At 44.3% G+C, this 12,790-nt stretch overlaps 1 pseudogene across 1 annotated transcript in view; it reads right to left on the reverse strand.

The window, feature by feature from the left end:
• Window positions 1–4,941: 4,941 nt before the first annotated feature.
• Window positions 4,942–12,790, reverse strand: part of LOC123111734 (ABC transporter G family member 53-like) — a 10,332-nt pseudogene continuing 2,483 nt past the window's right edge. The window contains exons 7-24 of the transcript XR_006454683.1: window positions 11,397–11,450; window positions 11,124–11,214; window positions 10,707–11,008; window positions 10,082–10,363; window positions 9,645–9,961; window positions 9,408–9,568; window positions 9,153–9,256; window positions 8,912–9,068; window positions 8,681–8,806; window positions 8,403–8,545; window positions 7,965–8,297; window positions 7,356–7,646; window positions 7,158–7,241; window positions 6,929–7,062; window positions 6,358–6,585; window positions 6,079–6,250; window positions 5,568–5,822; window positions 4,942–5,419 (exon numbers count right to left, since the gene is read on the reverse strand). The product of XR_006454683.1 is annotated as an ABC transporter G family member 53-like (transcript). The remainder of the gene's footprint in view (window positions 5,420–5,567; window positions 5,823–6,078; window positions 6,251–6,357; window positions 6,586–6,928; window positions 7,063–7,157; window positions 7,242–7,355; window positions 7,647–7,964; window positions 8,298–8,402; window positions 8,546–8,680; window positions 8,807–8,911; window positions 9,069–9,152; window positions 9,257–9,407; window positions 9,569–9,644; window positions 9,962–10,081; window positions 10,364–10,706; window positions 11,009–11,123; window positions 11,215–11,396; window positions 11,451–12,790) is intronic.

Raw genomic sequence — 12,790 nt, forward strand, 5'->3', positions numbered from 1 at the left:
GGCGCCCCGCGACGCCTTGCTGGGCTGCGCCCGCAGCGCCCACGCCCGTTCGGGCGAGCGCCCGCACCCGCGCCCGGTCGGCCTCCTGGGCCACTGCCGGGTGGGGTCCGATGCCCTCTGGGCCACTGACTAGCGGGCCCCAGCCCCAGAAACGTTTAAAAAAAAAGAAAAAAAAAATAATATTGATAAAAATAATTAAATAAATAATAATTAAATAAATCAATTAATTAAGGAATTAATTAAGTTAATTAATCATAATTAGATTAACCTAATTAACTAATTAGGTTAATTAAACAGTAGTTAGATTAGTTAAACGCTGATTAGGTTAAACAGTCAATGACCAGTGGGACCCACACGTCAGGGTTGACTCAGTCAACCCTGTTGACTGCTGACGTCAGCATGACATCATGCTGATGTCATAAATGCATTTTCGAATTAATTAAATAATTAATTAAATTCCAGAAATTAATAAAATCTTTTAAAAATCATATCTTTTAATCCGTAATCCGGATTAAAATATTTTCAACATGAAAGTTGCTCAGAACGACGAGACGATTCCGGATACGCAGTCCGTTCGTCCGCCACACCCCCCTAACCTATCGAACCCGCAACTTTCCCCCTCCGGCTCCTCTGCCCGAAAACACGAAACACCGGGAATACTTTCCCGGATGATTCCCCCCTTAACCAGTACCACCTTATACCACGTTAGGGCGCGCCTAGCATCGCTTCTTGACATGTCATGCATCGATATGCATCTGTTTACTTGGTATTCATTGTTTCTTCCCCCTCTTCTCTCCGGTAGACTACGAGACCGACGCTGCTGCTGCCCAGTTCGACTACGGAGTTGACGACCCCTCTCTCTTGCCAGAGCAACCAGGCAAGCCCCCCCCCCTTGATCACCAGATATCGCCTATTCTACTCTATACTGCTTGCATTAGAGTAGTGTAGCATGTTACTGCTTTCCGTTAATCCTATTCTGATGCATAGCCTGACATTGTCGCTACATCTGTTAATACCTTACCTGCAATCCTAAATGCTTAGTATAGGATGCTAGTTTATCATCATTGGCCCTACATTCTTGTCAGTCTGCCTTGCTATACTATCGGGCCGTGATCACTTGGGAGGTGATCACGGGTATATACTATACATACATACATACTTTGCAGATGGTGACTAAAGTCGGGTCAGCTCATTGAGTACCCGCAAGTGATTCTGACGAGGGGGCTGAAAGGATAGGTGGCTCCATCCCGGTAGAGGTGGGCCTGGGTTCCCGACGGCCCCCGACTATTACTCTGTGGCGGAGCGGCAGGGCAGGTTGAGACCACCTAGGAGACAGGTGGGCCTGGCCCTGTTCGGCATTCGCGGATACTTAACACGCTTAACGAGATCTTGGTATTTGATCTGAGTCTGGCTACGAGCCTATACGCACTAACCATCTACGTGGGAGTAGTTATGGGTATCCCGACGTCGTGGTATCAGCCGAAGCACTTCAGACGTCAGCGACGGAGCGGCGCGCGCCGAATTGGACTGGAACGCCACTAGGCTAGGTCTGCTTTCGGCCGCCCTCGCAACGTGCAGGTGTGCTATGGGCGATGGGCCCAGACCCCTGTGCGCTTAGGTTTAGACCGGCGTGCTGGCCTCTCTGTTTTGCCTAGGTGGGGCTGCGACGTGTTGATCTTCCGAGGCCGGGCATGACCCAGGAAAGTGTGTCCGGCCAAATGGGATCGAGCGTGTTGGGCTATGTGGTGCACCCCTGCAGGGAAGTTAATCTATTCGAATAGCCGTGATCTTCGGTAACAGGACGACTTGGAGTTGTACCTTGACCTTATGACAACTAGAACCGGATACTTAATAAAACACACCCTTCCAAGTTCCACAGACAACCCGGTGATCGCTTTTCCGCAGGGCGACGAGGAGAGGATCGCCGGGTAGGATTATGCTATGCGATGCTGCTTGGAGATGCTACTTGAAGATGCTACTTGGAGGACTTCAATCTACTCTCTTTTACTTGATGCAAGACGGAGGCTGCCAGAAGCGTAGTCTTCGATAGGACTAGCTATCCCCCTCTTATTCTGGCATTCTGCAGTTCAGTCCACTGATATGGCCTCCTTACACATATACCCATGCATATGTAGTTTAGATCCTTGCTTGCGAGTACTTTGGATGAGTACTCACGGTTGCTTTCTCCCCCCTTTTTTTTTCCCCTTTCCTTTCTTTCTGGTTGTCGCAACCAGATGCTGGAGCCCTGGAGCCAGACGCCACCGTTGACGACGACTACTACACCGGAGTTGCCTACTACTACTTGCAGCCCGCTGACGACGTCCAGGAGTAGTTAGGAGGATCCCAGGCAGGAGGCCTGCGCCTCTTTCGATCTGTATCCCAGTTTGTGCTAGCCATCTTATGGCACCCTGTTTAACTTATGTCTGTACTCAGATATTGCTGCTTCCGCTGACTCGTCTATGATCGAGCACTTGTATTCGAGCCCTCGAGGCCCCTGGCTTGTATTATGATGCTTGTATGACTTATTTTATTTGTAGAGTTGTGTTGTGATATCTTCCCGTGAGTCCCTGATCTTGATCGTACACATTTGCGTGCATGATTAGTGTACGATTAAATCGGGGGCGTCACATGGAGGTGGAGCAGTGATGAGGGATCACAATGGAGCTTTTATTGCTAGTCTCTGCTACCACTTCACACACATATCTGACCCTGAAACTACTGAGATCTTAGCTTGTAAGCAGGCTCTGCAGGTGGCGCTGGAATTGAACATCGAACGGGTACATGTCGAGCTTGACAACATGTTAGCTGTGCAAAGGATCACGCAGGAGCAACCGGACCTTTCGGTGTCCGATCTGTGGATCAGAGAGATCAAGCAGATGCTTGCCTCGCGTGTGGAGTTTAGAGTTTCTTGGGTTAGTAGATTTGCGGATGTCGCCGCGCATAAATTAGCAAGAGTAGGAGTTGAGGAGGGTTTACGTAATAGCTTGTTTGGTGTCCCCCTGGACTGTATCTTGGATGTAATTTCGGATCACATTCCGAGCGTTGGTTCTTAAATAAAGCGATGGCAATTTCCCTAAAAAAATAAATCTTCACCCAAATAACACTTGCAATAGTTTGGACAGTACAGTAGTTGTAGGGAGCTCCTATGTGACGCTAGCTGCGTCAAAATGCCGACGTTTCGCAAAAGCGTGGCCAAACCTGGGCCGGCCCATTTGCGAGATGCTAAAATGCGAAAAAAGAAAAATGCTAGCGCTGGGATTCGAACCGGCGACCTTGCGGTCCAGCCCTCATTATGCTAGCCACTGCGGCCAACTAGCTCCAGTGCTAGATATAAGAAACAACAACCACATTGATAAAACTTAATGTTTGCTAAAAAATTCAAAAATTACAAATGAGAACATTTTTCAAAACTACGAACAAATTTGTAACAGAAAATTTTGAGAAACGAGAACAGAAAACTGAAATTCTGAACAACATTTGAAATTTTGAACAAATTTCGAAAAACACGAAATTTGAACATAATTTTCTTTGAATAAACAAACAAATTTGTAAATTCAGAACATTTTTTTAGAAAAATGAACAAAATTTAAAATTGTAAACTTTTTTCAGAACACAAACAAAATTTAAAACTGAGAACATTTCCTTCTGAAAATGTGAACATTTTTTTAAAAGTGCGAACAAATTATTGAAACTCCCAGCCTTTTTCTACATAATTTTCTTTGAAAATTTTGAACATTTTTCAGAACATGAACAAAACTCCAAGAACATTTTTTGAAGCGATGAACAAATTTCGAAATTCCAAAAATTTTGTAAACTGAGAACAAATTTTTATAAATGTAATTTTTTTTTGGAATTTGGAACATCTTTTTGAATTGTAACCAAAAGTATGAAAACAGGAACATTTTTTGAAATTGTGAATTTTTTTTGGCAATGTGAACATTATTTCAAAAATATGAACAAATTTTGACAACAAGATTTTTTTTCAAAATTCTGTAAAATATTTTAACTTAAAAGAAAAGAAAACGAAATAATAGAAAAAGACTGAAGAAAACCCGAAAAAAACAGTAGAAGGAACAAAAGTTTTTTGGAAAATTCCATGAACTGGTTTTAAGTTTTGTCGCTGCTGTGTGTTTGTCTATGTTTCGCGTTGAACCTCTTCAAGCTGATCTAGTCAGTCGGGGTGGTTAGTGTGGTGTATACATGTATAGAAGGTACTGGATTCAATCCCTAGCGCTAGCAGTTTTTTGCTGTTTTCTCGCGAAAAGGGAAACGACCGCAAATGGGCCGGCCCAGGATGAGCTGCGCCCTGTGCGAAAGCGCGGCAACTTGCCGCAATAAGCGGTGAATAGGAAATTCCGTAGTTGTAGGCTTGTAGGATTTTTTTTCGCTGAGAAATGGATACCAGTTGTAGGTGGGCCGTAGTGCTAACTATCCGGTCGATTAAGGTCTGGTCCAAAAACACCGGTGCTGAATGGGCCGAGGTTTGAAGTGGGTCAGGGCCGGCCGCACTAGCTCAGCAAAGCATTCTGAACGCGAGAAATCTCCATTTTCTCGTTGGCATTCCGTCGAGCACCGCCGGGGCTCCATGTCGTCCGTCGATCGCCTCGTCACGCTGGTGAGTTTCCTCCCCACCGCTAATGGCCGCATATGTTTCGCCTCTTCGCGACGCCTTGCGTACCTTCTGCGCTGAGAAACAGCGAGCGCGATTTTACCATTTTCGTGGATCGAGCTCTTATCTAGTTCAATTGGTGTTCGAATTTCAGTGCAATCGGTCATCCGGAAGGTTCATAAATTGAACCCGTGTATGGTTTCCCCCCACGATTCCTGACAGCTTGTGCGAATTTCGGTATCCGTGTCAGTTCTATTGGTCAAATTTCGAGTACAGCATGCCACCATTTTGTTTTGTGAGCGCTCCAAAGGTGTTAGAGCAAATCAACGGTGTGGCAAATTACTTGATTTATACAACTTGCAAAACTGTACTCCTAGGGCACTGGGCACAATGTGCACTGTCACTATACATTCGATATGGGCACTGTGCTCTCAAAATATATGCTATGCTACTATTCACATGTCTCCAATACAATTACAAGGACGTAGTCCTATTGTACTATCTCTGCTTAGTGGGCTTTGGTCAAACTTGGATATGTTCTTCATTGATCACTCATCTCTTTTGGAAGTTGAATAGCTTGATTGAGAGCCCGAATAGGAAAGCAAAGAGAAGAGCGAATGAGACGACCACCACAGCGACCACCCACAAGAAGTCATGATGGTACCCAAAATAGCTTTCTACAAAATCGGATACCCGCACGCCATTATCAAACTTTTCGGTTACGTCTCCAAACTGTGAAGTGACCAGACCATTCAGTGTCCATGCAATAGGGCTGAGCCAGTAGTACCATCTCCACCATATCGGGATTCTCTGTAGAGGAAAGTAGCCAGTTCACATAATATTACTTTTTGAATAAGAGCTTGCATAATATTAGTAAAAGAAGGAGCAAAATTTGGTTATTGGTTATAGAGGTGGAAGAATAGGAAGTTAAAACACTGAGAGCAAATAGTATACTTACAGTTCTTGGTGTAATAAATCCTGAGAAAAGGTTCCAGAGAGCATAGAATGCCGTGGAAGCAACAGAGGCAACGTTGTAGTTTGGAGTCAGGCCCACCGACATCATTCCGTAAAATGTGAAATAAGCTAGAGTGAAGTACATGAAGAACAGGTACCAAAAGAATTTGACAGCTGTCCACTCGAACCCAATCATAGCATATACTAGCACACCATATATTAAGGACTGAACAAAGATGTATGGAAGTTCAATTGCAACCTGCAAAGGGAAGAATGTTAGGGCTCTTATTGTTTTACCGTTGCTTTCCACTTAGGGGATTTGTTTTAACTATCTGTACCATCTTTTCTGGCTGTAATTCAATATTATCTGAAACCTTTTATGAAGCCTCGTTTGCATCTGTTTATTATGTTTTACATGAGAATGTGATGCCATCTGTTTGTTGAGCTTCCTAGTCTTGTTTTTACTTGGCATATAACATAACTACAGACGAAAGTTAATGCAAAGTAAAATTTACCTGTCCCAATGCATATGGCAAAGGTGAGTACATGTGAGCCGCTCTTTCCCTGTAAAAGACCGTGCGCTCAACAGCCACAACTGGCTGAACTGAGGCAGAGTTCTGCACCCCCATGAACAAAACTGAGGAATACATGGAACCCATGGCATTGAACAAGTCCTGTTGATTGTGTCTGCAAGAGTAAAATGTTTCTAGTGAATTTTGAAGGTAAGAACCATATGTAATCTCAACAAATACCATGTATTATTTTGTACTTTCTTTTATTACATATTATCTTACCTTTTTTTGCCAATGCCCCAGAACATTGTCCCAAACAACAGTGCAATCACTGTAGTATAGAAGTACTTGACAGCTGTATATGGAGGGTTTCTCCAGTATGACAGGCTTTGCTTCCACAGGCAAGCAAAAGACTGTGTGAGGAAAGTTTGTGAGTATTGGGTTGGAAAGGATAGGTCGCTTGAACCTTCAGGAGGTGTGCTTAGCTCCTTTATTAGATTTTTGTTCCTCCTGAAATGCAACAAAACCGACAATATTAGTGCACATTTAAGACACTATTCAGTTGCAGAAGATTAAACTGAATATTAGTATGATACTAGTGTTGTCATGCTTTTAAAATGGGCCATATATGATTTCAATGTTGTTTGTAATGCATATTTGTCCGAAAATATTCTGGTGTTTTGTAGTTTAGAGATCTCCCTCTTAAATACTAGTTTAAACTTTAAACATGCTGAAGAGAATGTTGATTTTTGCTCTTTGTTTCGAAATATAAGATTTCATAGCTTAAATCAATATTTTTCAGTCTTTCATTCTTTAGTTATTAAATCATGAAGTAATGCAACCAGAAGCCTACCGATATAGTTCAGAATTCTTGTATACTTGACTGAAGTTAATCCCAGTCATCTGTTCTTGTGTTGCACTAGTCACTTCCAGCATCCATGTTGAAGGATTGTAACCGTCTTTAATCTTTCTGACATCTTCAGTAGCCTGTGTAGAACCGAAGGAAAACAATTCAGTAACATTTTTGTTAGGTGCGAGGCTGCATATATAAACATGCACTAATTTATGTTCTCTTCCGTCACCTCAAAATATCTAATCAGTTCACATGAGTGCCGGCCTAGTGGACCTACATAAATCTCTTCACCTCCTCGTTTCATCAGGAAGAGCTACAAAGACACACAGGATCATCAGGTATTAAATGCGTTGATAAACAGTATGAATTGTCTGTGTGTTGCTTACTGTTTTTTTTCTTTACTACATGTAGGCACTGCATTTATTACCTCATCAAAAGACTCAAATATGTCGATGCTTGGTTGATGAATGGTGCAAACAACTGTCCGTCCTGTATCTACAGTATTCCTTATTGCCCTCATGACAATGGCTGCTGCCCGTGCATCAAGTCCAGATGTTGGTTCGTCCATGAAAATGATGGAAGGGTTAGCAACCAGCTCCACTGCTATTGTTAGCCTTTTCCTTTGCTCAGTCGACAATCCACTCACACCAGGTAATCCAACCAATGCATCTCTTAAGGGGGAGAGTTCCACCAATTCCATGACCTCATCAATGAACATCTGCAGACCAGGTTTCATGTGTTAGAGCAGTCAGCAGGTATTGTCGCCCTTGCCAAGATATGACTAGTACATAAATGTGATCAACAGTCACGTCAAAATATCTGTCTGAATCATTTCGGTGAATCTGAATTCTACAGTTATCGATTTTATATTTTATATCGCACAACATTTAAGATCAGTTGCCAATTTGTTTTACGGAACATAATCAGTTGCAATATTAGTTTTCTCACTTAATCATGTTTCATACAGTTTTGTAATAAATATATATACTCGTATACTATGAAAACATTCAAAAAAAGCAAATTGTTCTTTGCAAACCTTTCTTGTCGAGGAATCAACATTGGCAGGTAATCGGAGCCATGAAGAGAATGCAAGAGACTCATAGACGGTCACATTTGGTGAATGAATGTCGTTCTGCTCACAGTATCCCGATACACGAGCAAAAGTTTCTTGCTTCTTTGGATAACCAGAGATTGTAATGTTGCCCTCTATGTATCCACTGGTCTTCCGTCCAGCCAACACATCCATCAGTGTTGTCTTACCGGCACCACTGACACCCATAAGAGCTGTAAGCACTCCTGGCCTAAATGAACCACTGATACCCTTCAGTAGTTCCAACCGACTCTCTGCCACACCTTGTGCTTTAATTTCCTACATTTTTTGTTGGATAAAGGAGTTACGCATGATATTTTCACTCATTTATGTTCCATATATTGTACGTATCTGTACTTTATAGAATTTTCAAAAAGAAAATACCTGTGGCATGTCTACACTGTATTTTATATCATCGAATGTGATGGAGAGAGGCACAAAAGGGAGGACCATTCCTTTCTTGCCTGGACTAGAATTCACTGTTGCATGATTGGAAGTTGATTCATCATTGCTCCCATCCTCAGTATCTGGTAGACATATGCAAGTGGTAATTTTAAATTATACCTCAACTATCAGGCTAGGAAGTCAAATTTATTGAGCTTTGCCACTTGGCCATTATGTTATATCTTCTTCAAATTGATGAGTATGGAATCGGTAAGTACCTCTAGATGCTATTGTACTGTTGTTAACCCGTCCTCTCGATGATTCTTCTAAAATTTCACCAGTGAGATTAGCTTGTTTTATCTTCAATGTTTCTTCAGATACTGTTGGCTGGTTGCTGTCAAATGCTGCAGATAGGAGAATGTATGAGATTAGAATTTACAGCATTGTTTTTTGAAATTGCAAAATTAGCTACCTATTTGCATTCTAAATACAAGTTATTTCTGACTCACGGTCGAGGAATGTGAGGCAGACGGTATAGAGGATATTAAATAGTAGCACATATCCGAGCAAGGCACCAGCACCAATCCAGTACCACTTCGTATCAGGAAAGACCCCTCGAGATTTCAGAACTAGGTTTCCAAGTGGTTCCTTGAAACCGGGGATTGTCTGTAGTATAGCAGTAACAATATGCTTTAGCCAGACATATTCAGAAAGATGATTGTTTATCCTTTTTCACAAAAGTCTATTTACCTTGTTCCAGCTGTGACCTAGGAACTCATTCACCGATAGTGCATTTTGTGCGTACATCAGGGGTGATATCCAGTACCCCCATATCCACCATTTCTTTACATTCTCTGTTAAATCAAAGGAATGATTTAATCTATGATTCACAGATACCACATCCAATGAGGAAAAAGTAACTGAACTGAGGAAATTTAGTCCAGGTGTTCTTAGGTGGACACTTCAAAATCAGTTTTCGACTTTAGCTTAGCTACTTTTGCATACCTCTTGCCAGGACGAATCCACCAGTGAGCATAAAAATTAGTATGCAGAAGGAACCGAGGGTGCTTGAAACAACCTGATGCCTTGCAAGACCAGCAATGAAGCGAAAGAGTCCAGACGATGCCTCGTTCATTAAAAAGAGCAGCAGGAACTGCCTAAAAAATCTGTAGCATTGCATTGTTTTCATTAGCTTCTGCAATACATTAAGAAAGATCATGTATGTTAGAGTTCCACCCTTACCTCTGTACGTTGGGATCAAATCCAATGCCATAGTATGTTATGCCGACCCAAATTGTTACATTGAGCAAGGAGAGAGGGGTCTTAATGAGCCATGACGGCAACGTGTATGTCCATGCTGGAAAGAAGAGAAGATTCCGTTGCTTGAAAAAAACAGGGAGCTTTGCAATAGTTAGACCTACTTCTGCTAAACCATTGAACATGATCATCAAAATCCCAAAGAAGAGAGCACCCATGTATATCCCTCCATCTGTCACCGAGTCATGATGCATATTGATGCGCAGAAAGACAGTCATTGCGATGATCGCCATGAGTGTCAACTGAAGAATAAAGAGAAATAATAAGAAAATGTATGTTATGTTCTTGTATACTTTTCTAGGATAACAACGAAATCAGGTAGTGTTGAACTTTTTGTAGATTTTGCCTTTTAGAATCATCACCTGGGTGGCCTTGAATATATACACAAAGGAGTTTCTTTTCATGAGCAGTATCTCTCTGTTGATATTAGCTTTGAGTAGTTCCTTCATGCTGGCACCGTATTGTGAAGTTTTCAGAGCTGCAGGATGACTTCCATTCTTGTCAAACGGCACTGCTAACTCACTCTTTATAGCTTGACCAACGTGGAAAGCTTGAAATGCCTCCGCAAACTCCTTAACAGGAACATATCGGTATGTCTCATCACTGTTTATCCAGTATTGTCCTTGATCTTTTCTTGATGTAACCTATCAAATTTCCAGTTATAGTCAGTCACACTTAAACATCGTAGCCAATTATGATCCTGGTATTAAGAAAATCCCAAGTTATTTTGGGGTGAAAAATTCCCAACTTATGACAGAGTTTTCTACAACTATCAATTTTGCAGCTTGCCATATTTTGCCCAAGATGCAAACTTTGTGTAATATTAAAATATGTGGCTCCATTCATTCCACTTGTGAGCACACTTTGCATTTTGTGAAATTTCCTAGAAATTTAACATTTTTTATTTTGAAGGTATTTCGCAATAATGCATTTTTAAAATAAATCCATAATTAGAGAAAGCTTCATATAAACTTTGATGACACTCACTTCTTGCAAGAAGTCAGCTACGCCTTTTCGCTCAGGACATTTGAATCCCATTGATTGAAAGAACTCGAGCACATGTTCTCGAGGGCCATTGTAGACAACCTGACCGTCTGAGAGGAGAATTATATCATCAAACAATTCATATGTCTCTGGTGCAGGTTGTAGCAAGGCAATGACTGCTGTTCCACCAATAATGTGGATTGTTTGTCGGATGGAGTTCACAATCTGGAAGGTTGTTGAGCTGTCAAGTCCAGTTGATATCTCATCCATGAAAAGGGCTCGTCCTGGTGTGACAAGCATCTCAGCTGCACAACCATGTCAGAGAATGGATGAGTTGGATTGTGTAGAAGTATGAAGTAATTTAGTTCCGTAATAACACATAAGCATCTGGTAGGTTTCTTACTCATAGGCTATATTTACCTGTAGTTACTCTCTTTTTTTGCCCTCCTGATATGCCTCTCAACATATTATTGCCTACCAGTGTATCGGCACAGATATCCAACCCCAAGACCTTCCATAATTAAAAAAAAATCAAAGAATTAGTAATGTAGTCACTTCTTAATTTCCTAGAACTTTCTGTGAACTTAAAGAAAGGGACATGAAGAAAGGAACTTGGTAGCATTCCTATTACAACTGTGTAATTCTATGTTAACTACAACTGAGCTATAAAATAAGTAGCTGATTCGCATGCACCTTCAGAATGTGATTTGTGACCACCTCGGCTTTCTGCTCTCCTGTCGCGGCAGCCTAGATAAGAAAAAGCAAAGATTGATATGCAGTAAACTTTCTATTGAAAAAGGCTGTCTACCCTCCTCCCAGAGGACTGCTCGCTGCAGGAAACAGTGCTAGGGTTCCCCCCCCCCCGCCGCCGCCCTCCCCCGCTCCCGCCGCCCCCGGCCGCCGGCGGGCGCGCCCCGGCCCCCCTCCCCCTCCCCTCCTCCCCCGTACCCCCCGCGTCGCCTCCCCGAGCGAGGCGACCGGGGGCTCCCCTTCCCTGCCCCTCCCAGCGGCCCCCTCCTCCTTTATCCTCCCGCCGCCGCCGGCGTAGGCCTCCGGGCCTGGCTCGCGTGATGCCGGCGGCGGCGGCCCCGTTCTTTTCCTCCCCGCGTGGCGCTGTAGCTCGGGCGATGGCGCCGGCGGCGGTGCACTCAGGCCAGCGTCGGATCCGGTGGCGGCTCGTCTTCGCAGGCGGCGCAGCTCCGGGTGGCAAGGTGGCGGTGGCATGGCTGCTTGGCTGCAGGGCGGCGCGATGGCGGGCGGCGGCGCCCTTCCGGCCCAGATCTGGGCCCTTTTGGGCCCCATCTGGGTCTGGGTGGGCCTGGCGTGTGCTTTCCGGCGTCATCTCCGGCGGACGGAGGTGAGGCTTGGGCTGGGGGTGGCGGAGACGGTGGCGCGTGTACTGCAGCGCAGCGACGGGAGCTTCACGAGCCCGCTTCGGGCTCGGCCGGGCAGGGGTGCCTGGTTTGCTCCTGAGCTACGTCCGGTCGGTCACCGCCGAGGGTGGTGGAGGTTGTCCCCTCCCACGTGGCCGCTGACCCTGCTGCTCCTCGTTTCCGGCTGGTTCCTCTCGATCCCGCCGGTCTCGCTTCGCTTGTCACGGTGAGACGGCGATGGTGATTGCGAGTCCGTGGTGGCGCATATTGGTGGACGGCAAGTATGGTGGAGCGCGATGGATCGTCTGGGGTCGTGGTTGGTTGGAGGTTGGGAGAAATCCTTGTCGGCTTGTTCGGCACCGACGCGGTGACGCCCGTGGGCGCCGCCGTGCCTTCCTGAAGGGCGTCGGATATCCCCCTTCCCTCCCACGGCCCTTCGCGTACCAGGGGAAACCCTAGGCCATGTCCGGTAGCAGCGTCGCGTTCCTTCTTGAAGGTGTTACTTGGTATGCGGCGTTTCGTGGTGCTAGGAGTGTGGTGGAATTCTCCGGCAGGCGCAGCGGTTGCGAGTCATCTTCGTTTTCGTTGATCCGCCTTTGTCGGCATTTTTTTTTCCTTTTGTGTTTTCTCTTTCTTTTCTTTTGGGCGTGCCTGTGCTGCTTCCACCCCAGCACCTATCGTTGGTTGTATCGATGTTGTTGCTTTGTAATACAA

The sequence above is a fragment of the Triticum aestivum genome, chromosome 5B (assembly GCF_018294505.1).
Source record: "Triticum aestivum cultivar Chinese Spring chromosome 5B, IWGSC CS RefSeq v2.1, whole genome shotgun sequence".
NCBI lineage: Eukaryota > Viridiplantae > Streptophyta > Magnoliopsida > Poales > Poaceae > Triticum > Triticum aestivum.